The sequence below is a fragment of the Delphinus delphis genome, chromosome 7, assembly GCF_949987515.2.
Source record: "Delphinus delphis chromosome 7, mDelDel1.2, whole genome shotgun sequence".
Lineage (NCBI taxonomy): Eukaryota > Metazoa > Chordata > Mammalia > Artiodactyla > Delphinidae > Delphinus > Delphinus delphis.
In genome coordinates this window covers 98,799,280-98,825,612 of record NC_082689.1, presented here as the reverse complement: position 1 = coordinate 98,825,612, position 26,333 = coordinate 98,799,280, and the positions used below count along the sequence as shown (strand labels likewise).

Below are 26,333 nucleotides of genomic sequence, written 5' to 3'. Positions count from 1 at the left end.
TCCGTGGCACGTGGGATCTTCCCGGACCAGAGCTCGAACCCGTGTCCCCTGCATCGGCAGGCGGATTCTTAACCACTAACCACCCAACCCTTGCTTTTTGGGCTAAACATTTATCCGTGCGTGTAGAGATGTTTCTGTTCCATGGAATATGGTTTAGAAATTGCTGCTATTGAAGATAGCAAATGACTGAAAAGAGGTCAGGAATCTTTACGCATTTTTGTGTCGTTTGAGTTTTTGGTAGAAGAAATGTTTCCCCTCCTGTGATAATGAAGGGGCTGAATACATGGCGTATTTTCCTAGCACAGGTGGCCAATTTGAGGTGCTCTGGCAAACAACGTGGTGTCCCTAATAAGTACAAAGTATTTTTACCTTCCGCTTAGAGTAAAACCTCATACAGCATGAAATAGAAAAGCAGTTCAAAAATAATGTCTCCTATACTCTTTTTTTTACACCATAAATATTTTTGTTTATTTTTTAATTTTATTTATTATTGTTTTAATTTATTTTATTTTTTGGCGGTACGTGGGCCTCTCACTGTTGTGGCCTCTCCCGTTGCGGAGCACAGGCTCTGGACACGCAGGCTTAGCGGCCATGGCTCACGGGCCCAGCCGCTCCGCGGCACGTGGGATCTTCCCGGACCGGGGCACGAACCCGTGTCCCCTGCATCGGCAGGCAGACTCTCAACCACTGCGCCACCAGGGAAGCCCCAATATTTTTATTTTTAAACAATGAATTGTACATCTTTCATATAAAAGATGAGATTCTAGCCTCTGTTTTTAAAAAATTATACTTGCTATCTTTACATTTTTTACAGAAGCTAATTTTCTCTAAATTTGCAGCTTCATTCCATAGCTTTTATAGACTCATAGTCTCGAATATAATTTCCCATATCCTTTAAAAAATAAATTCATACAAGATAATTTTAACACAATAAAACTTAACAGGTTACAGCACAACTGCCTAGCCTTCCAGCTACCACTGAATACTTTTCCAGTACAGAGAAGCCAACATGTTGGAGTAATTAATTCTCTGTATTTACCTTTATTAAAAAGAGCTTTTTGGTAGTGAGAACAAATAATCTCTCATTTGTTGCTTGAAAGCCTAAAATAGGATCACTGGTTTCTAGGCTTGCTACTTGCTGCTTAGCAACCTGCCCTACTTGCCTGCCTTCCTTCCTATTATTGTAAAGTACAGTGGACATGGGTGTGGGCTGACGACAGATGAAAACTCGTTGAAGGCACTCGCAAAGGGCTGCATAAGAATAATTTGGAGCACAGGCAAAAAAATTTTTGCGTCTCTTTCATACTTGGACGTAGCCTAAAGCATTGAAAATTGCGATATGCTCCCACGTATCGTCTTGGTTGCTGGAGTGTGGTTGCCAGTGTAGAGCATCAACATCATGGTGCAGACAGAAGCAGGGCATTTCTTTAGGATCCACTATGACAGAGAAAAGGTACTGGTTGCTTCCAAGATTCACCCACTTATATGGCAGTCCTTTCTTCTCCCCATGTTCAGATGAACCAGCTCTCCTATCCAATCTCTCCTTGGTGGTACCTGTTTTTCCTTGGATTTTCAAGCTAGTTGATTGCCCTGTAACCTCAGATCTCAAATGAGTAGTTTTTAAATGTACTGCCATCAAATCTGCATGAACTGGAGCTCTCTTCAAAGAAAATACCACATTATTCTCACCAACTCTTGAGCATTACAAGGAGGTCTATCTGGATTTGGCTTCAGTTCATCAGAGGTCAAATGCATCAGACGTTCAGCTATTGCAGCACATTGAGCTGAGTCTCTTACAAATTCCCCGTTTATCACCGACCACTAGTTCTGGCCATGTCAGTCCTTCATTCTTCTTAATCAAGGAAATCTCCAAGCTATTGTTCTCTTTAATTATCCATATAGTGCTTTCTTCATGATCCATAGATGAATAGAGATTTCCTTCCAGAAACCTCTGACCCTTCAGCACAACGTTGACATGATCAGGCAAAAACTGTATTTGAATGTCTTCCTTAGTACAGTCTTCTGGAAGCAGTATTGTTACTGTCAAATCATCTTCAGTCTGTTGCCAGTAGTACAGAGGTTCTTTGATTATCTCTGACATGTCTTCATCCTTACTTTCTTCAAGCTCTTGACCAACTTGAACAAATGTAAAGGATTTGTAGGAGACAATCATTAGACCATTCCCATCGGGCTCAAAAGCGACATAATGGGGCACTGACTTTCCACAGAGAATATTATGCTTAGTAATTTCATATTCTTTATTATCTTTATTTTTCTTATTAATAGTGACCCACTCCAAGGAAACATAGAAACCACTTCCTTCCATATCCAATTCCTCTTTCTGTGTTCGAAGAAGCAGCATAGTTATCGAATGTTCTTCAGCTTTCAGCAATGAGATACTGTGAATTATGATAAAAGGACTGCCAAGCTCTTCATTAAACATAATCTCCCATTTTTCAGAAGCACTATTTCCACGTTCACCTGTTCCAATGAGACACAATCTTCCAGTTCCATCTGACAAGGTAACCCAAGTAGAAGATGTGAAATGGATGGATGTGCAAAGGCGGTTATCATATGCTGTCAAATCTGTAGGAAGTCGAAAACACCTCTCGTGGTTTTCCTAAGGCAGTGTCCAGCATCACTGTTTTTTGGGTTTTGTTTTATTTATTTATTTATTTAGCTGTGTTGGGTCTTCGTTTCTGTGCGAGGGCTTTCTCCAGTTGCGGCTAGCGGGGACCACTCTTCCTCGCGGTGCGCGGGCCTCTCACTGTCGTGGCCTCTCTTGTTGCGGAGCACAGGCTCCAGATGCGCAGGCCCAGTAGTTGTGGCTCACAGGCTTAGTTGCTCTGCAGCATGTGGGATCTTCCCAGACCAGGGCTCGAACCCGTGTCCCCTACATTGGCAGGCAGATTCTTAACCACTGCGCCACCAGGGAAGCCCAAGCATCACTGTTAAATTCATAATTCTTCCAACGTTATGAACGTAGTAGACACTGTCTTGATACCATGAATCACAATGTAGGTAATTATACATTCCAAAAGCATGCATGTGTTCCAGTGTATACTGATCATCTTGAAGTTTTATTTCTGCCACAGACAAGGCTAGGAGCTGTCACTGTTCCCACTAGGCAGACCAGAGAAAACTCCTAATTCATAGGCAGAGTACACAGAAAAGTCTTATCTCAGTGGTGAGGAATAATCAGACATAGACTGAGCATCGCTCCAGACAAGCCTGCGTCAAGCTCCAGCTGGTAACAGGGCAGCGGCTCGAGGGACAGCTTATAACCCTCGAAGTGGGGATCCAGCAGAGGTCTCTTCACCCACAGGGAGCAATTAGCGGCCACCTCCATCGCCTTCCAGGGTCCTAACATGAGAATTAATAAAGTTCGTGTTGAAAGGTCCGCACTTCACGCGTATCACCGTGGCTGGGAGGCGGCATGGTTCCCATCACTGTCTCCTGTACTTTTAAAATTAGATTCAAAAAACGAAATTAGATTCAGAAAAACCTGAAGAACCATTGCAATTACTGCCAAAATGTTTCAGAGGGCATTAGGTTAATGCCTCCTCTTCTAGGAGAGGAGTGGAAAGGAAGATAGATGCTCATCACCAGAGATAGGACTCTATTTGTTACGAGGATTTGTAGAGGCAGCACTTTGTTATTGGGTATTTGTTTTGAAATTGGAATTATATTTGTTGAATTTTAATCATAAGCAGGGAAATACATCTTCCTGAATGTAAGAAAATACATTAGCTAATTTGGGCCATAAATGTAAAAATTGCCCTTAGCATGTAATCATAGGAATACTAACTTTATGATACATTGTTTTTCTTTGATAAAGTTTTAGTTTAAAACCTGTTGGATTTAGCAAGGGATGAAGGTCAAGACCTGGTCATTTTTGCAGATAACACACATACACACACACACACACACACACACACACATATGCACACAAGTTCATTAAACTTTGACCTATATTTCATTCAGCAGTAATGTTTGCTATTAGAAATAATTCTACTTGCATCTTAATTTTGCTTACTCAATGAGTATGTTAAGTGTTTCATACAGTCTACCTTTAAAAACATCATAAATATACTAAACAGCAGTTCTTTAGTTGAAAGTGCTAATTTAATTAAACAAATACTTGTGTGGATTCCTACTATTTGCAAAGCTTCATTGAACACATTATGAATAAGATAATCTTTAAGGAACTTATGGTGTTTTGAGGGGACATGATAAGAAAAGTGTCAAAAAAAAACCAAAAAAAATAAACAAGTTATAATAGTTGCCATTATATAGGGTTGAAAGGAGGCCCATCAAGGAATGAGGAAAGGCTTTACACAGAAAGTGGCAATTGAGATGGACTTTGAAGATTGAAGTCAGATTTTGAGAGGTAGGTTCGTAGGCAGGAGATAACAAATGGCTGCATAGAATTGGAGTAATTTGTGAATGAGGAAAAGCAAGTCATCCAGTTTGGCTGGAGTTTAGATGGAATAAGTATGAGAGTAATGGGAAATAGAGTTAGGAAAGCAGCCTGTAAAGTATTCGTATCAGTCAGCTTAGGCAAAGCAGCAGTAACAAAGGACTCCAAATCACAGCAATGCAATAAGCTTATTTTTCACTTATATCAGGTTTCCATTATGCGTTGCCTGTAGCTCTGCTCCTTGCATCTTTGTTCTGGGCCCCGGCTGAAGAAGCAGCCCCTATGTGGAGGGTATCAGTTCTCGCTGAGGGAACTCTGCAATAGTTCTCCCAGTGACTGCTGGAAAGAGGCATGTGTTACTTCTCACATTGATTGGCCAAAGCACCTCATATGGCCAAACCTGTCATCACTAGGGTAGGGATATATAATCCACTTACAGGAAGGGACAGGAAGTAGATATTTTGAACAATTTACCAAAAGGCTTGAAAGCCAAGAATGGGTCATTTGCAATTAATTCTTTAAATGGTTAGGGGGTGTGGCAAGTTTCTGGATAAGAGTGTATGGTTTGGTTAAAAAAAAAAAAAGATGGTTTTTATATTGCGTGTGCGTGTGTGTGTGTGAACACATAAGAATTCACTGGGGTACTTGCTTGTTATAAATGTAGGCCTCAGGATTCTAGAAGGTTGGATTCAGGGGCCCATGAATCTGCATTTTAAGCAAGCAGTCTGGGAATAGTATGTAGATGGTCCACAGACCTCCTTGTAAGAAACCCTGGATTGAGGAATGAGTGGGGAGTGGCCAGGTGCAGATAAGGTGGGGCAGTGAGTGAGGGGATGGCAGGTTGTTGGTGGGTGCGAGGCCGCCGTGCCCTGGGGGCACATGGTATGTGGCCAGTACAGAGGCAGACAGACACACTGAAACAGGAGAACAGGTAGAACTAGAACTACCCAAGAGGAAACAGCCAGGAAAGAGTAGTGAAAGGAGCAAATCTCTTTAGGAGGTGAGATTTCAAGGGATCTTGCTCTTCACTGAGAGGTAGGAGGCAAGCCTATCTGATGCAAGAAAGAGTTGAGAGCTAGAGGAGAGCAGAGTTAATAATCAGCAAGTCGCAGGAGACGCCCTGTTTTTAGAGCAGCTATTGAAGAAAACTGTTGACTAAAACCCACCACGTAAATTTGTTTTTGCATCGGGCCAGCAGGGGGCGCTATGGTAGCACATATGCTGATAATTAGGCTCAGCTTCCTAGGCCCAGCAATACCAGCTCTTACTGAATAGGATTCTTAACCCGACCTACAGTGCAGTATTTTGGGAGCTTCATTTATTACTTTTATAGCTGTGAACCTTCATAAAAAGAACTTTTAAGGTTTCTCTTTAATTATTAAGGCATCTAGTGTTTGGGTTTTTTTTTTTTTTTGAGCTGCCAATTCCTACAGTCAAAAAGAAATTAATTCTGTAGAGTTTAAGGGCATTATTACCCATTTATTGACTTCACTTGAGGCATAGAATGGAGATTAGAAGAGGAGAAAAGACAAAGGAAAAAGAAAAGTGCATTCGTAGCATCACTCCTAGAAGGGGAATCTCTGGATCGCAGGATATGGGCTTTGTACTTTTTGTTAGATGCTATCTGATTGCCTTCCAGGGACTGTGGCAATTTATTTTTTCACCAATAATGCAAGGATCTTATTACTCTCTGTGAAAACCCACTGTATGCGTAAGCTTTTTAGTATTTGCCACTCTGACAGAGGACCTATGGGTAGTTTTAACTTGCATTTTTCTCCTGTGGGAGGAGAGACACTTTTTCACATCTAAATCTTATTTTTACATTTTTTTAATGCACTGTGTTTTCATGTCCTTTCCCCAGTATATTACTGGCCTTCCACTTATTGACTTGTAGAAGCTCTTTATGAGGTCAGTCAAAAGATTTAGTTGACAATAGAATAAATAAATTGTGCTCTTCCATAGATGAATGATGAATGGCTTTCAAAGCATTCCCTGCCCCTATCTGCTCACGTGATTCAGTAATCACATAACTTGTTGACCCGTCTCTGAAACTACTGTGGGTTTTTTTTTTTGTTTTTTTAAACTTCTGGCCACGTTGTGCAGCCAGGCCCTCGGCAGTGAAAGCATGGAGTACTAACCACTGGACTGCCAGGGAATTCCCTAAAACTACTGTTTTAAAGCACCTTTGGGTAGTCTGTAGAATTATTTTCCTAAAAAGTGCCCCATTTATTTCATTTTATAGTTCATTTCAATATGGAGAAAAGCCAAGAGTTAAATGATGACGAATCAGGTGAAAGTGGTGGTTAGCACATTTTTACTGGTTGAAAATTACCAAATGTCAGGTGGTGCTCTCAGCTCCCAGTGCTTCAAATGGAGCATTTGCAGGGAATGTCCTGGATGTGCTGGACCGGTGATGACTGTCAAGATCAATAGGCTCAAGTGAGGATAATCATGAAAACCTGACCTTTGATATCCCACCACTATCAGGTAACCAGATTCCTTAGTAATTAGATGACGTTTGTTTGGTAGCAGCTTGAGATATAATTCATATACCACCCAATTCACCCATTTGAAGTACGCAATTCAATGGTTTTTATTTAATTCACAGAGTTGTGCAACCAGCACCACAGTCAATTTCAGAATTTTTCATCCACCTCTTTGCTGTTACTTCCCACTCCCCCGACCACCCCAGCCCTAAGCAATCACTAATCTACTTTTTATCTCTATATGTTTGCCTATTCAGGACATTTCATATAAATGGAATCATATAATATGTGGTAGTTTGTGACTGGCTTCTTTCACTTCATACAATGTTTTCAAGATTCATCCATGTTCCAGTGTGTATCTGTACTTCTTTCCTTTCTATGGCCAAATGACATTCCATTGTATAGATACACTACATTGTGTTTATCCATTCAGCAGTTGATGGACATTTGGGTTGTTTCCACCTTTTGGTTATTATGGATAATACTACTATGAATATTTGCACATAAGTTTTTGTGTGGACATATGTTTTCATTTCTCTCGGGTATAGGCTTGGAAGTAGAATTGTTGGGTCAAATGGTAACTTGAGGACTGTTTTCTAGAGTGGCTGCACCATTTTACATTTTGACCAGCAATGTACAAGTGTTCCAATTTCTCCACATTCTCAATACCACGTGTTTTTCTTTCTTTTTATTTTCCATTATAGCCATACTGGTAGTTTGAACTGGTATCTCATTGTGTGTGTGTTTTTTTTTTTTGTTTGCTTGTTTGTTTTGTTTTTAGGGTCTATGTTTTGATTTTTTTTAATTGTGGCAAAATATGTATAACATAAAATTTACCATTGGAACCATTTTCAGTGTACAGTTCATGAGCATAAAGTATATTCAATTATTGTGCATTACTGTGGCTTTGATTTGCATTTCCCTGATGACTGATGACGTTGAGCATCTTTCCCTGTGCTTGTTTGGCCATTTGTATATCTTCTTTAGAGAAAGGTCTATGCAAGTTCTTTACTTATTTTTTAATTGTGTTATTTGTGTTGTTGAATTGTAACTATTCTTTATATAGTCTGGATAATGGATCTTTATCAGATAAGTGGTTGGCAAATATTGTCTCCCATTCGGTAGGTTTTCTTTTCACTTTTTGGGTAGTTTTCTCTGAGGCAGAGAAGTTTTAAATTTTGATGAAGTTCGGTTTATCTATTTTTTCTTTTGTGGCTTGTGTTTCTGGTATCATATCTAGGAATCCACTGTCAAATATAACAGCATGAAGATTTACCCATGTGTTCTTCTAAGAGTTCTATAGTTCGGCTCTTACATTCAGGTCTTTGTTCCATTTTGAGTTAATTTTTTTTTTATAGCGTGAGGTAAGGTCACATCCTTTTTTAAAATTCCATGTTATATGTTAAAGAAATAAGGCAATTCCTATGAAAAACAATTGGTAAAATATCTATTACAAATGTATATCCCTCCCAGTTCTACTTCTAGGACTTTATCCTACAGAAACACCCTAAGGATGGATGTATAAGGTTATTCATTGACCCTTTTTTAAAAAATGCAAAGCACTGTGAATAGCCCAAATGTCTACCAATTGAGACTTGAATAAATTGTGGAACAAACGGAATACTACAAGGCCATGAAAAAGAATGAAGGAAGCTCTTTATGTGCCAATGTGGAAGGCTCTCCAAAAAATATTATGCATTGAGAAAAAACAAGGTTTAGAACAGAATATTTTTTGTGTGTGAAAAATTGGAATAAATATCTATGTGCATATTCCTAACATACATAGAAAGAAGCTCTAAGTTTTCATAAAAATCAAGAACAGTAGATTCCTGCAGTGAAGGTGGACATTGGATGCATAGGCAAGTGAGGGAGACTTATTCCTGCCTATGCTGAATGAGGTTAAAGTTGTGGTCTGTGGCAGTGAAACAGAGCAGCAGATTGGTCCCCAGGATGCTGAACTAATGACCTTGACCTCATTCACACAGTAATGAGCCAACATCACACGGAAGGATTCCAAAGGGAAAAGCTGTTTAGATCTGTCACTGAAAGAACACAAACGTGTATGAATACACAGCATCATTGTTTTACAAGTAAGGACCTTATGCTAAACTCCGTTCTCTAGGCAATGGGTGGTAGGTGCCCTTGAAAAGCATAACCCTCCCTACCACAATCATATCTGTCCTTTAGCCTGGAGAAATCAAACAGAGATGAAAACCTCACCATTGGTGTTCCACCCAGGTTGACTCTAATGACAATTTTGGAGAGCTTGCTCTTGTCTTGAAGCATTTCTAAAATTGTCTCTTGGTGTTTCTTTCTCAACTCGTTGAAGAACATTTGCGGTCATATTCTGTTTTTGCTGAAAGAGTGCTCTCCTCTTCGATGTGAAGTTCTCCATTGAAAATACATTTCCCCTTTCTAACTCTGTGGTTAGTACCGCAACAGGGGCAAAACTGGTCTCAGACACACGAACTTGAGGCAGGAAACCCCAAAACACACCATGGTGCCCATGTGCCTTTTAACTCTTTTGATGTGTAGTAGACCAGATGACCTGTGCTCTCATGTGATTGTGAGGGATTCTGTAAACTGGATTGGCATTCCGGGAACTAATGTCACACATGGCAAAAGAAGACGTGAGCCAAATTCCTTCTGCTTTTATTCTCCTTTGAGTATGAACCAAAAATATCAACTTCTTAAGTGGGAAACCATGAAATCCAGTCCTCAGAGAAGTGGTTGGGGAAGAGGGGGCATATCAGTATAATAAAATCAAACTTGAGAAAGCAAAATCTCTTTATTATAATAAATATAATAAAATACGATGCAGTCCTTTTCTAACTCTGGATAAAGATACATCTTCAAAGAGACAAACTCCAGAATAAATCTGAGCCGTCAGAGAAGCTCTCAGCAAATGAATGGCTTCTTTAAAAGACCTAGGATGAGTGAGCCCACTTGTAACCAGCAGCTAAGAGGAAAGCTGTCTAGCTAAGCAGGAAGATACCCACATTTTCATGATGGAAGTTCTGGATACTCTCCATCCCCGCTCAGGTAGCAATGAGGTGAAAGGAGTAGTAGGAGACTTTGAAGTCTTGGATTGCTGCTGCCCAGAATCCCTTTTCGCCTCTAATAGTGCAGGAGCTGTGAAGGAAAAGGGAGCCTCTGTGAGCCAGTTGGCAGTTGGAAGCTCCATTCTGAAAATCGGGAGTGAGCTCTGGATGGAAGTGAGGCATGTAACCCCACCGTGTTGCTCCCATCTTGTGGTTGATGTAAGACACCGTAGGCATCCTTTCTACTTCAAGTGGAAGTAGAATCAGACTTCCTACTTTATTGTTTAAAAAAGGGCCAATCATTACACTTTCACATTGGGGTCAGTTTTACCAACTGCATTTTACCCTCTGTGTTTGAAAACTTGAAGGCAATTGAAAATATTTCTTCACCCCTCATCTCCATAAATCACTAAAATGTAGCCAGTTTTTTCTTGGTGGAGTTAAGCTTTTCTTTGCATTTTTACAGAGGACTTAAAAGGAAGATGGAAGGACTCTTGTTTAACCTTCTACTCATTGCTGGCTTTCTCTTATCTTTAATGAGTAAGCCACCAGCCTCTTCTGAAAAATCTTCAGGGATATGAGCTCACCTCTGCCAAAGAGAAGTCTGATTCATTGTTGGATAGCTCTCTGGTTTAACACGTTTCCTTGCATTTCACTGATGTTTGCTTCCTTGGTGTTGCCCCGCTGAACAAGGCCGATTCCTTTTTCTCATGATGGCCCTTCAGATAGGAAAGATGGTTCTCATCTTATGAACACTCTGTGAGCTATTTGCAGTCTGGGCAAGTGGTGCCTTTCCCTGGGATTGTGGCCCCATCTGCCATACTGGTCTTCAAGCTGTCAATCTCACCTGCAATTAGTCTTGTACCTTGTTGCTAGATTTATCCAAAAGCAGCTTTACCTTTATCAATCACTCGTTGAAAATCAGCACAAGGTCCCTGTTTTCTTAAGACCAATTTCAAGCCAAGGTTTTTTTCCCAGCCAGCCTCACGGGTCTATTAAACCTCGTGTCTCTATTTCCCAACAAAGCCATTCTGCTCTGGTGAGGCCAACATGAGCAATGGTTCCCCAATCTACTTTGCCCATCTATGCTTCTGACCTGAGGCTTTCTGGTGGTTCGTTATCCAGCAAGCTTTAAGTTGGCTTCTCCCAAATTGTAATTCTGTATGGACTTAAGGGTTTGCCTTTTCCGTAAAGCCTATCCTAGACAACGCTGGTTTACAACGATGTGACATGTATTTTGAATTCTTTCTCATAGGTGAACGTCTCAGGTCAGGTCCTCTAGGAAACAAACGTTGAAATGGAGATTTGTGTACAGAAAGTTTACAGGAGATGTTCTCAGGCATAACATCTGGGAGGAAATAAAGAAAGCAAGATTGGATAAAGGGAAACTTTGAACTGTGATGCAGTTTGAACAGAGGCTTTAGTCAAATCGTGGGGCACCCTGGAGCTGGGGTGGGCCTTCAGAATCATCCCCCACTGAGGCACGGGCCAGCCTTTTTATTCTGTCCACACCAGTCACTGAATGTGAGCTGCCCCAGGAAGAAGCATAAACCAAGCGGGCAGCTTCATTCTACCGAGAACAATTTCTAGGAAGGGACTCTCCTGAGTCCTGAAGAAGTAACCCTCCCTGGAGCTGGGAGATGAGTGCCCCAGCCCTGAGGCAGAATCTAGGTGGCAATCCATAGCATCTCGGCAATGTACAATTAATAACAACCTAGCTCACACTCACCTAGATGCACGTGAGTTTAAGGTGATTGCAAAGTACCACCTGGTAAGAACCACTGTTCTAGCTTTTGGGGGGCGGCTCTATGGGCCGAGGATTGGGATGTTCTTTACTACTTAACACAGTGCCTACAGAGAGGGGACAGGCGGATATGGGTCATAATAGCTAAAGAGGGTTAAAAATGGAAATGCCATTAATATTGTATGCAGTCTGGATGTAGGTTTTGCCTTAAATATTAGGAAATTCCTACCATTTGATTGTAAGAAAAAAACGTCTGAATATAATCCAATTGATTCCAGGCTTTGGAAAGTTGATTCATTTCATTTTATTGGTAGTATTACTGTGTATAGTATATGTATTGGCATGCTATATACAGAAAAATACACGGATCCTAAGGGCACAGCTGGATAAACTTCAGTGAATACACTTCTCTAACCAGTACCCAAATCAAGAAAGACTAGTTTACCATTGCGCAGAAGTCCCCATGTGCCCCCCCTGCAGTCCCCATCCCCTGAGAAGATTAACCTCATCCTGACCTAATCATGGTTAGTAAACTTGCTCTTGATGTTGTTATAAATGAGTTGCACCGTGTGTAATCTTCTGTGGCTGGCTTCTTTTTCTCTATGTTATGTTTGTGAAAGTCATCCATGTTGTTATGTGTAGTTGGAAGCCATTCATTCTCACTATTGTATAGTATTCCATTATAGATATACTACAATTCACCTGTTACCAAACAGGGTTTTTTTTTTTTTTTTTTTTTAATCATTTCATATGCTTCTTGGCCATCTTTCTTTTTTGAGGGGGCTGCATTGAGTCTTCCTTGCTGCATGCGGGCTTTCTCTAGTTGCGGCGAGCAGGGGCTACTCTTCATTGCAGTGCACTTGCTTCCCATTGCGGCGGCCTCTCTTGTTGTGGAGCAGGGGCTCTAGGTGCACGGGCTTCAGTAGTTGCGGCGCATGGGCTTAGTAGTTGTGGTGAACGGGCTTCGTTGCTCCACGGCATGTGGGATCTTCCCGGACCAAGGCTCGAACCCATGTCCCCTGCGTTGGCAGGCGGATTCTTAACCACTGCACTACCAGGGAAGTCCCCCAACCACGGTTCTTGGACTCTTTAATTAGTAGAAATTGATAAAAGAGGCCAGACAAGAAATTCAGGCAAGGCTTTATTGAGACTGGTGCTGAAGCAGGAGGGAGCATAGAGAAGTAACAGTTTCCCTTGCTCACTCCCTGACTGTGTGTGGGGGGTGCAAACTAGTTCCTTATATGGGGTGAGGGTAGAGGTGTGTCCAGAGGTCGGGCTGAAGGGGTGGCTTAGGGGGTCTGCCCATCCCTTTGGTGGTGCTGTGTGCAGGGATCATGTGAAGTTCCCTGCCTTTGCTCCTGGCTCCTCAGAAGTGGCAGGTGGATTTGGTCTTTTTGTATCTCGTTGTTCATAATTTGCCCCAACTGGGCATGAGCACAGTTATTTTGGTCCCTTATAGTTTCTTTGTATTCTGTTGCTTGAGGAGATGTTTGTCCAGGGGCAAGCACTGCAGCAAAGGGTCCCAGGTCCCAGCCTGTCTCACATCTGTTCTACAATACCTGGACATTTGGTTGTTTCCAGTTTGGGGCTATCATAAATAGTGAGGCTATGCACATTCTTGTACCTATGTTTCAGTGAAGACGTATATGCACGTCTGTTCTCTCTTTACCTAAGACTAGAAATGCTGAACTCTACGTATACGTATGATTAGTTTTCGGAGATATTGCCAAACAGTTTTCCAAAGTGGTTGTACCAATTTACAACCGACCAGCACTGTGTGACGGTTCTAATTGCTTCACATGCTTGCCACCATGTGCTTTTATCTGTCTCTTTCACTTTAGCTATTCTGGTGGGTGACTGTGGTTTTAATTTGAATTTTCCTGATGACTAGAGCATTATTTTAGTGTTTATTGGGCATTGCCCCCAAAGACCGCTAAAGTCTTCTGCCCATTTTTCTATTGGGTTGTCTGGGCAAAGGATTCTTTGTGGTGTGACATCACGAATATATATTTATTAACATGTAAAGATGCCCATGATAGAGTAAGAGGAAAACAAAGATTATAATGGTTATAATGCAGCTAGTTTACTATAACCATATTTTTATTTATAATTATATAAACTTGAAGGATAATACACTAAATTATGAACCATAGCTCTCTCTGGTTGGGAAGATTATAGATAATTTTTTTTTAAATGCATTATTTATTTATTTATTTTTAGCTGTGTTGGGTCTTCGTTGCTGTGTGCGGGCTTTCTCTAGTTGTGGCAAGTGGGGGCTACTCTTCGTTGCCGTGCACGGGCTGCCCACTGTGGTGGCTTCTCTTGTTGTGGAGCACGGGCTCTAGGCGCGAGGGCTTCAGTAGTTGTGGCTCGCAGGCTCTAGAGTTCAGACTCAGTAGTTGTGGTGCACGTGCTTAGCTTCCAGCACCAGGGATCGAACCCCTGTCCCCTGCATTGGCAGGCGGATTCTTAATCACTGTGCCACCAGGGAAGTCCCTATAGATAATTTTAACTCTCTACTTTATAACTACCCTTATTTATTTATTTATTTATTTTGCGGTATACGGGCCTCTCACTGCTGCGGCCTCTCCCGTAGCGGAACACAGGCTCCGGACGCGCAGGCCCAGCGGCCATGGCCCACGGGCCCAGCCGCTCCGCGGCATGCGGGATCCTCCCGGACCGGGGCGCGAACCCGCGTCCCCTGCATAGGCAGGCGGCCCCCCAACCACTGCGCAACCAGGGAAGCCCCAACTACCCTTCTTTGTTATTGTCTAAATTTGTTTTAATAACAAGCATGGATCACTTTTACAGTCTGGAAAAACAACGGAGCTGTTTTCATTGGGAAGCAAACAAACCCGAAGAGGAAACAGCAGCTTGTCAGCATGTGCTGGTTTGGTTCAGCCATCAGCTTCTTTCCATCTGGGACACTGAGAGGCACTGAGGTAAAGTGTCCTCTCTGAGCATGCTTTGAAAGTTTGGGTTAGAAGAAGCGAGTGTGAAAATGAAGGATTGTTTTCCTCCCCCCAACAGCTATGTGCTCCCTGGACCCCGCTGAGCCCAGGAGATGATCCTGCCGTAAGACTGGCTAATTACTTAAATTGCCTTTCTTTGTGGGAGCGAACCTCCCCAGCGACAGAGACTAAACTTATTTGGTCTGATTGCGGGAGCCCCTGCTGTTAGCTGGGATGAGGAAAGCACATTATTACACTGTTTAAGGGTAATGTCTTTGTTTACATTTTGCAAGGCAAACAGGGTTACTTCCAGTCTTTCAACCCGGAGGTCTGCAAAAACCAGGACGGGGAAACAGGCGACCCAGCCACCCTCCTTCCATACCTCCCTCGCCGGTTTCGTTCTGTTTGGTCCTACTAACCCATAAACCAAAAACATAACGTCAAACCAACCTACCCGCTAACATACAGCTTTAAAATTTTTTGGAAACGATTTCAAATTTATAAAAAAGTTGCGAGTATAGTACAAAGAACATTTTTTCCCCGAACCACTTGAGGGTAAGTAGCCCACATGATTCCCCATCACTCCAAATATTTTAGTGACTACAAAGGAGGGCATCCTCCTTCATAACCGCAATACAATCATTAAGATTGGGAAATTAACATCGACATATTACCACCATCCAGATTCAGGTTTTTTCAATTGTTCCAATAATGTCCTTTATAGCCAAAAGCTGTGGTTACAGGCGTACGTATTGCATTTATCACTGGGTTTTTGATGATTATATTGAGGACCTGCACCTCTTTAAGATCCGAGGAGCTATTGGCCCGGCTGCCCTCCTCCCCCTCCCCCACCCGCCCCGCCCCACGAGGGGAGGGAGGCCACAGGCAGAGCGGTGGGTGCTTGCTCCGGAGGGGTGCAGATGCACGAAGAGGGCTGTGTCGCTGTCCTAGCAAACAAGGTCAGGCTCTGGACGGGAAGCAGGGTGGAGACAGGGATGAGGGCCAGAGAATCCTCTTGGGGCAGGGACAGCACCCAGAGAATGTCAGCTTAGCCCCACATAAAACTCCCCATCTCCCCCTTTTTCTCTTCTCCATGTACAGTAATCCCCCCTTACCCATGGGTGATACGTTCCAAGGTCCCCAGTGGATTCCTGAAACCCCGGAGAGGGGTGAACCCTACATATGCTGTGTTTTTCCTGTACTAACGGGCAGGTAGCGTTTACGCCCTGTAGACGGCTGGACAAAGGGGTGATTCTCAAACACTAGGACATAGCAGGACTGCAAGAGATTTCATCAGGCTACTCAGAACAGCTCGCAATTTGAAACTTCTGTTTCTGGAATTTTCTATGTCACTGAAACTGCAGAAAGCAAAAACGCAGCTGAGGAGGGACCACCTTTGTCTCTCCTTCCCCTGACTGTTGCCAAATCTGGCTCCCTGTGCATTGATGCCGAATAAAAATACGGAGACAGAGAATTGGAAGATAAGAAATGGAGAGGCTTTTTATTTTCTTTGCCAGGCAAAGGGAAGACACTAGGCTAACGCCTCAAGAACTGTGCCCCCCTCCTTGGGGAATCAAAGAAGATTTTATACGTGGGGCTCACAGTCTGGGGTATATGATAAGGATCAAAAGTAGTGAAGGTCTTGCATTTCTTTTCTTCTGCAAATTCATGGCCAAAGCTGGCATCAGGTGGCTCAGCACCTGTGTCTGGTGTCCCTGAAGATGTCGGCCCGTGACCTTCTTTCTGAAATGAAGAGTGCTACAAGGGAGTGTAGGGGGAGAAGGAATGCCAGGTGCAAAGGGTAATTTGTATGGAGTCAGAGAGTAATCAGCTTTGGGAAGGACAAGTCTAGCTACAAGCGCTTGTTGGTAGTAACAGCTAAAGAATAAGGTAGTAACAGCTAAAGAATAACCAAGTTTGCTTAACTCTTTCAGGCCTGTTTATGTTGTTTCCCCAGCCTGTTCATTGTTTCCTTATTTTTCCTGGTTATCATGAAAAAAACCCCTCATTTCTATTTTTGTTGGCAACATGACCCTTTGTTCACCCCCCTCTTTTTAAAAAAAATTTTATTTATTTATTTATGGCTGCATTGGGTCTTCGTTGCGGCGAGCAGGGGCTACTCTTTGTCGCAGTGCACGGCCTTCTCGTTGCAGTGGCTTCTCTTGTTGCGGAGCACGGGCTCTAGGCGCATGGGCTTCAGTAGTTGTGTCACACGGGCTCAGTAGTTGTGGTTTGTGGGCTCTAGAATGCAGGCTCAGTAGCTGTGGCGCACGGGCTTAGTTGCTCCGCGGCATGTGGGATCTTCCTGGATCAGGTCTTGAACCCATATCCCCTGCATTGGCAGGTGGATTCTTAACCACTGTGCCACCAGGGAACTCCCATCCTACCTCTTACTAAATCTATTTTAAGGAGTGAGGCAAAAACAGCAAAATGTATCATGTTTCTATCTTTATTTTCTAGAAATACTACAGTCTTGGTGGATTTGTTGCCTCCTTCCTGCCTGTGTTTCTTTGTGAGTTGGCCACCACTGCGACTTTCTGGCAGGTGAGTCTCATGAAGGCATAGGCGGTATTTCTTTCTTTAAATTCCTTCTAACTCTTCCTTCTCAGGCTCCTTGGGGATGTGTATTCTACAAGGTTCTGTCCTGTCCCACTTGCTCTTAATTTTCTCATGATCTCATTCAGTCCCATGATTTCAGCCCTGTGCATGATTTCCAAATCTGCAATCTTCAAACTGACATCTGTCTGAGCTCCAGGGTTGCATTTCCAATTGCCTGTCAAACTCAACTAGACTTCCTAGTGATATTTTACACCCCGAGAGCAGCTCAGCCTACCAACTTCTGATGTGAAAACTCGTGGTACTTTTGATTCCTTTCTCTCCTTCACCCGCCCCTTCCAAGCTTTAGCAAATTGTCATTATTCCTTTAAAATGTTTTTTTTAATCTTTCTGTGCCCATTCCCACATCACTTGTTTCTGCAGCATTTAATACACATATGTTAACTTTTCTATTTCTTTTCTAATATTTTTTACTTTTAATTAGTTTTAAGGCTTTCTTGAGATTTAGTGTTCATGCAAAAAAATTCACCCAAGGTAAGTATACTGTTCAATTATTTTTGCAAATGGGGAGAGTCACGCAACCATCCAGTTTTAAGACATTTCCATCAACTCAGAACGTTCCTTTATGTCCCTTTACAGTTACTTCTCATTCTAACCTCAGGCTAAGGCAACCAGTGATCTGCTTTTTAGTTCTGTAGATGTGCCTTTCCTAGAAATTTCATATAAATGGAACTGTGCAATATGTTGTCTTTTGTGTCTGGCTTCTTTCATTTAGCATAATGACTTTGAAGTTTATCCATGTTGTAGTATTAGTAGATTGTTCCTTTTCAGTACCAAATAACATTCCATTGTATAGGTATACCACATTTAGTTTATCTGTATACCAGTTGATTGACATTTGGGTTATTTCCAGTTTTTTCTTATTATGAGTAATGCTACTTTGTATATTCACGTGTAAGTCTTTTTGTAGACATATGCCTTCATTCCTTTTCAGTAGGTACTTAGGAGTAGAATTGCTATATCATTTGTGAAGTATACGTTCCACTTTTTAAGAAACTTTCCAACTATTTTCCTAAATGTTACACCATTTTAGAATCTTGCCACCACTTGGTATTGTCAGTTTCTTAACTGTAGCCCTTATAGTGGGTGGACAGTGAATTGTATCTTATTGTGATTTAATTTGCATTTCCCTAATGAGTAACGATGTTGAGCCATTCATATTTTTTCTCGGGTGATATGTCTACTAAAGTTGTTTGCATATTTTTTAATTGCCTTCTCATTATCGAGCTGTAAGAATTCTTGATCAGGATACAAATCCTTTATCAAATACATGATTTGCTAATAATCTCTCCATGTGTATGGTTTATCTTTTTTTTTCTTAATGGTATCTTTTGAAGAGCAAAAGTTCTAAATTTTGTTGAAGTGCAATTTATCAATATTTTCTTTTATGGATCTTGCTTTTCATGTCAAATCTAAGAGCTCTATGCCTAACCCAAGGCCACGAAGATTTTCTCCTGTGCTTTTTTAGACATTTTATAGTTTTAGATCTACACTGAAGTCTATGCTCCATTTAAGTTAATATCTGTGTACAGTGTGAGGTAAGGACTAAATTTTTTTTATTTGCATATTCATATTCAATTGTATTAGCACTATTTGTTGAAAAAACTATCTTTTCTACAGCATATTGTCTTGACATCTTTGTTGAAAATAGAAATAAATTGTCCATTAAGGTAGGGGTATATTTCTGTACTCTCTATTCTGTTCCATTGATTAATATATCTATCTTTATACCAATACCACACTTTCTTGATTACTGTATTTTATAGTAAATTTTGATATGAGGTAATGTGAATCCTTTAATTTTGCTTTTCTTATTCAAACTTATATTGGCTAGTTTAGGTCTTTTGCATTTTCTTATACAGTTTAGCATCAACTTGCTAGTTTCTATAAAAACAATCCTGCTGGGTTTTGATAGGGATTGCATTTGAATCTACAGATCAATTTGGGCAGAGCTGCCATCTTCACAATATTGAGTTTTCCAACCTGTAAACATGATATGTCTCTCCATTTCTTTAAATCTTTTGAAGTTCTCAGTGTATGGCTCTTACCCTTATTTTGTTAGTATTTCTCTAAGTGTTTTATTCTTTTTATGACTATTGCAACTGGAATTTTTTCTTAATTTCATTTGTAGATTGTTTGTTGCTTGTATTCTGCAATGTTGATAAACTTATTACTTTTAGTAGGTTTATTGTACATTCCATCAGATTTTTGATATTCATATTTTGTGAATAAGGACAATTTTACTCCTTCCTTTCCCAATCTGGTTGCCTTTTTATTCATTTTTTTTATTTGGTTGTGCTGGCTCCTTAGTTGCAGCTCGTGGGCTCCTTAGTTGCTGCTCATGGGCTCCTTAGTTGCAGCATGCAGTCTCCTTAGTTGTGGCATGCAAACTCTTAGTTGTGGCATACATGTGGGATCTAGTTCCCTGGCCAAGGGTCAAAGCCGGGCCCCCTACATTGGGAGCTCAGAGTCTCAACCACTGAGCCACCAGGGAAGTCCCCTGGTTGTTTTTTATTTCTTGCTCTAGCGTATTCCTGGGTAAAGGCTTCAGTAACTTTTTCAATAGAAGTGGTAAGAACAGACATCCTTGTCTTGTTCCTGATCTTAGGAAGGAAGCTTTCACTCTTTCACCCGTAAGTATAACACAGCTGTAGGACTTTTTAGAAGCTCTTTAACAGGTTGAGGAAGTTCTAGTTTTTGTCTAGAACTTTGTGGAGAGTGTTTTTGTTTGCTTGTTTTTTAATCATGAATAGGTATTGAATTTTGTCAAATGCTATTCCTATAGCTGCTGAGATGATCATGTGATTTTTTTTGTCCATTCTATTAATATGATATATAATATTAATTTATTTTTAGATGTTAAATCAACCTTACTTTCCTGAAGTAATTCCCACTTGGTCATCATGTGTAATCAAAATATATGTATTTATATATTTAGTTTGCTAATATTATTTTCATAAATTTTGTATCAGTTTTCATGAGGGATGTTGGTCTTTAGTTTTCTCTACTTCTGATATATCTGTCTTTGATATCTGGGTGATAATCCTGGCCTCATAGAATGAGTTGCAAAGTATTTGTTCCTTATCCATTGTTGTAGGTTGAATTGTGTCCCTTCCTCAAATTCATGTGTTAAAGTACTAACCATTAATACCTCAGATTGTGACCTAATTTGGAGATAGGATCTTCACAGAGGTAATCAACTTAAAATGAGATCATTAGGATGGGCCCTAATCTAATATGACTGGTGTCCTTATAAGAAGGAGAAATTTGCACAGAGACACAGACAGAGGGAAGACAAGGTGAAGACATAGGGAGAAAACAGGCCATCTACAAGCCAAGGAGAGAGGCCTGAACATACCCTTCCCTCACAGCCTCAAAAGGAACCAGCCCTGCTCACACCTTGATCTCAGACGTCTAGTCTCCAGACTGTGAGACAATACATCTCTGTTGTTTAAGCCATTCAGTTTGGGATACTTCTTTATGGCAGCCCTAGCAAACTAATAAATATATTTTCTGAAAGAGTTTGTGTAGGATTGGTATATCTTCTTCCTTAAAGATGTGAGAAAATTTACCAGTAAAGTCATCTGGGCCTGGGCTTTTCTTTGTGGGAAAATTTTTAATTACTAATTCAATTTTTAATTTGTTATTGATCTTTCCATTTCATCTACATTGTGTAATTAGCTGGCCTAAAGTAGTTTATAATACTCTCATAATTCTTTCAATTTCTGTCAGATCAGTAATTATATCCCCTTTTCATTCCTGATTTTAGTAATTTATATTTTATCTCTTTTTTCTTTGTCAGTCTAGTGACAGTTTTATCAATTTTATTCTTTTCAAAGAATCCACTTGATTTTGTTGATTTCTTTCTCTATTTTTATTTTATTGATTTCCACTCTGATCTTTATTGTTTCCTTCCATGTAATTACTTTAGGTTTGATATGCTCTTCTTTTTCTACCTTGGATTATTGATTATAGATCTTCTAATTTTCTCATTTAAGCATTCAATCCTGTAAGTTTTCTTCTAAGCATTGCATTACCTGCACTCATACATTTTAGTATGTTTGGGTTTTTAAAAAATATTTTCTAATTAACCTTGTGATTTCTTCTTTGACTCATGTGTTACTTAGAAGTATATTTTTCAAAATTTTGAAGGTTGCCCCAATTTTTCTGTATCTGATTTCCAATTTAGTTCTATCATGGTTGAAGAATATATTTTGTATGGTTTTAATCCTTTTAAATTTACTGAGATTAGTTTTATAATTTAACATATGATCTACCTGGAAAATATTCCATGTGGATTGAAACCATTGTGTAATCTTCTATATATGTTATCAATAATTGGGTACAGTTGGTTGGTTGTTGTTTATGTCTTCTATATCATTATTAATTTTATTTTTAGTTTAACTGCTGAGAAAAGGAACTTGAAATCTCCAATTATAATTACTAAATTGTTTATTTCCATTCTGTCAGTGTTTGCTTCATGTATTCAGTACTCTGTTATTAGTTCCTTGTATATTTATAATTCTTATAGATTCCTGATGTTTTAGTCCTTTTATCATTACTTGATGTCCCTCTTTAGTAATATGTTTTTGTCTTAAATTCTATTTTTTTCTGATATTAATGTAGGTATTTATAATTGTTTGCGTGACATGTCTTTCTCCCATTATTTTTCTTTCCATCTATTTGTGTTTTTGAATCTAAAGTATTTTTCTTAAAGGTAGCATATAGTTGGAACTTGCTTTTCTAAACCAGGCTGATAATGATTGTCTTTTGATTAAAGAGTTTAATTCATTCACACTTAATATAATAATAGATATGGTCAGACTTACATCTGCCATTTTGCTGTTTGCTTTCTGTTTGTCTCATGTTTTTTTTGTCCCTCTGTTCCTCTTTTGCTGGTTTCTTTTGTGTTAAATATTTTTAGCATGCCATTTAAATTCCTATGTTGTTTTATTAACTATTCTTTAAAATTAATTTTCTAGTGGTGCTCTAGGTTACAATATATATGTAAACTTACTACAACGTGCTTCAGTTTAATAATGACCATTCTGGTAAAATACAGCAACTTGGTTCCAATATAGCTCTAATTCTTCCTCTCTCTTTTGTGCTATCATTATTATTATTTTTTTTTTTTTTTGCGGTACGTGGGCCTCTCACTGTTGTGGCCTCTCCTGTTGTGGAGCACAGGCTCTGGACGCGCAGGTTCAGTGGCCATGGCTCACGGGCCCAGCCGCTCCGCGGCATGTGGGATCCTCCTGGACCGGGGCACGAACCCGTGTCCCCTTCATCTGCAGGCGGACTCTCAACCACTGCGCCACCAGGGAAGCCCTGGACTATTATTGCCATATATATTGTATCTATATACAACACAAATCCAACAGTACAGAATTATAATTATTGCTTTATGCAATCACTTTTTAAAAGAAATTAAGGGAGAAAAGAGAACAATACCTGTTTATAGAGTCTTTTATGTTTACCCAATATTTATAATTTCCAATGCTCTTCATTTCTTTTTGTGAATTCAAGTTATCTGATATCATCTTCTTTTAGCCTGAAAGTCTTCCTTTACTATTTCTTAGGAGGCAGTTCTGATGGCTACAAATTCCCTATTTTTGTTTATCTTTGAATGACTTTATTTTGCCTTCATTTTTGATAGATAGTTTTGCTATATATATTAGTTAAGACTCTTTCTTTCATTCTGCTGCCTTGCGGCCTCCATTTTTCCTGATGGAAAGTTAGCTGATGTACATGTTGTTGTTCTCCTGTACATGACAGTCGTTTTTCTCTTACTGAACTCAAGATTTTCTCATTGTCTTTGGCTTTCAGCAGTTCGACTATGATGTGTGAATCTCTGTGTTTATCTTACTTAGGTTTGTTGGATTCCTTGAACCTGCCACTAAATGTTTTTCAGCACCTTTAGGAAGTTTTCAAGAATTATTACTTTAAATTTTTTTCTACCTCTTTTTCTCTTTCCTCTCCTTCAGGACTCCTAATTCATGTGTGTTGGAATTCTTTCTGTTGTCCTAAGGGTCTCTGTGGGTCTGCTCATTTTCCTTCAATCTTTCTTCTCTGTGTTCTTCTGAAAGGATAATTTTGATTACTCTATCTTCAAATTTATGAATTTTTTCCTTCTGGTATCTCACATCTACTCTCAAGCTCATTTTTCATTTTGTTTGTTATACTTTTCAACTCTAATTTTCATTTGGTTCCTTTTATAGTTGATATTTCTCTATTAAGATTCACTATTGTCAATTGTTGTTATAATATTTTCCTTTAATTCTTTTAACAAAGTTTCCTTTAATTCTTTATGCATAGTTATAGTAACTGCTTTGATGTCTTTGTCTGCTACTTTTAACATCTGAGCACAGTTAGAATGGATTTGTATTGACTGCTTTTATGCCTGAACATGATCACGCTTTTCTATTACTTTGTATGTTTCATAATTTTTGTTGAAAACTGACTTTTTAGGTAGTATATTGATTTTTACCCCTGAGGTTTCTGACTGTCACCCATGAGGTTCTCTTTTGTTTCTTTTACTTTTGTACCTTTCCTGTAAATGGTAGAGTCTGTTGCCTTTGTGGTATGTGGCCACTGATGTCTTTGCTCAATTTTTTAAAATTCATTTTTATTTTTTTGGCCTGACTTCCTAGGGGTCACCTCTATGTCTGCATAGCTTAGTGATCAACCAATGATTTAGGCAGAAGTTGTGCTCATGTATCTTGAGTCTATAAAAGTTCTACCCTCTGCTAATCAATCTGTTTGTGGATTGAGGAGTGCATTCAAAGTTAAGCCAGTTCTCAAGTCTGCCTTGACTTTCACTTTATATTAAGCTCTCTCAAGTCTCCTCTGCACATGTGTAGTTCGCCAGTCAGCCAAAGATGTGTGGAGAGTGTATCTAGCCCTTCTAAAGCTTTCTCATTTCTAGGATCTTCCTATAAACTGGTTGGTCTGCCACAGCTAACCACAGCCTCAGGCTAGCAGACCTACAGGTTTTCCCCATTCTATTTTTTTTTCTAGTTTTGCTACTTTAACTAACAACACTACCAGTGAGAGTTTTTGCTCTCTGCCCCAAATAAAGTCTGCACCCAGGCAGCAAAGGGTAGATTTTCTCACCCAGCACTGCCCTAGTAGTAAAACCTACTGTCATTGCCAGCTGAGCTAGGTGGGGGATCAGAGCTCCTCAGGCAAGAAGCCTCAGATTCCTGCTGTTATTAGCTATAATTTGAGCAGGTTTTCATGAATAAACACTTTTCAGTTACTTGTTTCTTGGGGAGAGGTTCTTCCAACCTTTTCCGGTCACCATAGCTAGATGGATCATCTGTAGTATGTTTATAGTTTTTTGGGGGTTTTTTTTGGCTTAAATCTTTAATCCTCCTGGAACTTTAATTTTGTTTATAGTTTGAGATAAGCGTCTAAGTTCACTTTTTTCCCAAATGAGTAGACAAATTTCCAAGCAACTTTTGGCTGATTAAACCCAGACCCAGGCTCAGTTGGTTTGTATATAATTTTTGAACGAGACTAATGTTGTTTGGGTATGTGTATGTGTATGTTGGTGCAGTTGTAGAAGAAAATGGCATGTAGGTCCTCCAAATAAACTGAATCAACTCAATACGTCAAGATAAGATATAAGAATCTGTATGTGATAGATGAAATTAACCTGCAGAAAACTTCCCAGAAATTACTAATGTTTAGACTGTATTTAGAGCTGTGTCATGTCTGAGTTTGGTCCATTTATGACTCTAATGACTTGGCTTTTACATCCTGTCTACATCTTTTCCTGTATATAACCTCAGCCAACATTTTGGTTTTAGCTTTTCTACTATCTGGGTGTATAGTTTTGACCACAATGCAGGGCCCTTATCATGAGTGAATCCAGCAGCTCCGTCTCAGCTAATTAGCTGTGAGTTATTGGCTCAAGAAGAGGAATGAGATGGAACCTATTCTTTTTAAAAAATTTACTGACATAGGGCTTTGCTGGTGGTGCAGTGGTTGAGAGTCCGCCTGCCGATGCAGGGGACACGGGTTCATGCCCCGGTCCGGGAGGATCCCACATGCCGTGGAGCGGCTGGGCCCGTGAGCCATGGCCGCTGAGCCTGCGCGTCCGGAGCCTGTGCTCCGCAACGGGAGACGCCACAACAGTGAGAGGCCTGCGTACCGCAAAAAAAAAAAAAAAAAAAAAAAAAAAATTTACTGAAGTATAGTTGATTTGAAATGTTGTGTTAATTTCTACTGTACAGCAAAGTGATTCAGTTATACATGTATATACATTTTTTTCATGTTATTTTCCATCACGGTTTATCACAGGATATTGACTATAGTTCCCTGGGCTATACAGTAGGACCTTGTTGTTTCCATTCTATTGGGTTGGCCAAACAGTTCTATCAATATATGTAATAGTTTACATCTGCTAATCCCAAACTCCCAATCCATCCCTCCCCCACTCCCCCATCCCCATTAGCAATCACAAGCCTGTTCTCTATGTCTGTGAGTCTGTTTATGTTTTGTAGATAAGTGCATTTGTTCATATTTTAGATCCTACATATAAGTGATATCATACGGTATTTGTCTTTTTCTTTCTGACTTACTTCACTTAATATGATAATCTCTGTGTCCATCTATGTTGCTGCAGATGGCATTATTTCATTCTTTTTATGGCTGAGTAGTATTCCATTGTGTATATGTACCACATCTTCTTTATACATTCATCTGTCGATGGACATTTACGTTGTTTCCATGTCTTGGATATTGTAAATAGTGTTGCAATGAACATTGGGGTGCATGTATCTTTTTTATTTTTATTTATTTATTTTTATTTTTTTAAAGGTGTAATACTCTTTTTTAAATTTATTTATTTATTTTTGGCTGTGTTGGGTCTTCGTTTCTGTGCGAGGGCTTTCTCTAGTTGTGGCAAGCGGGGGCCACTCTTCATCGTGGTGCGCGGGCCTCTCACTGTCATGGCCTCTCCCGTTTGTGGAGCACAGGCTCCAGACGCACAGGCTCAGTAGTTGTGGCTCACGGGCTTAGTTGCTGCACGGCATGTGGGATCTTCCCAGACCAGGGCTCGAACCCATGTCC

The 26,333-nt window shown here is 40.1% G+C and overlaps 1 long non-coding RNA gene and 1 pseudogene across 2 annotated transcripts in view; one reads left to right on the top strand and one right to left on the bottom strand.

The window, feature by feature from the left end:
• LOC138414128 (uncharacterized) overlaps nucleotides 1-17,186 on the top strand; it is a 29,919-nt gene extending 12,733 nt beyond the window's left edge. For both annotated transcript variants that reach the window (XR_011246532.1, XR_011246531.1), the window contains 2 exons: nucleotides 14,503-14,633; nucleotides 17,103-17,186. This is a non-coding gene — a long non-coding RNA (uncharacterized lncRNA). The remainder of the gene's footprint in view (nucleotides 1-14,502; nucleotides 14,634-17,102) is intronic.
• LOC132427893 (nudC domain-containing protein 1-like) lies at nucleotides 1,022-3,349 on the bottom strand (annotated as a pseudogene).
• Nucleotides 17,187-26,333: the final 9,147 nt, after the last annotated feature.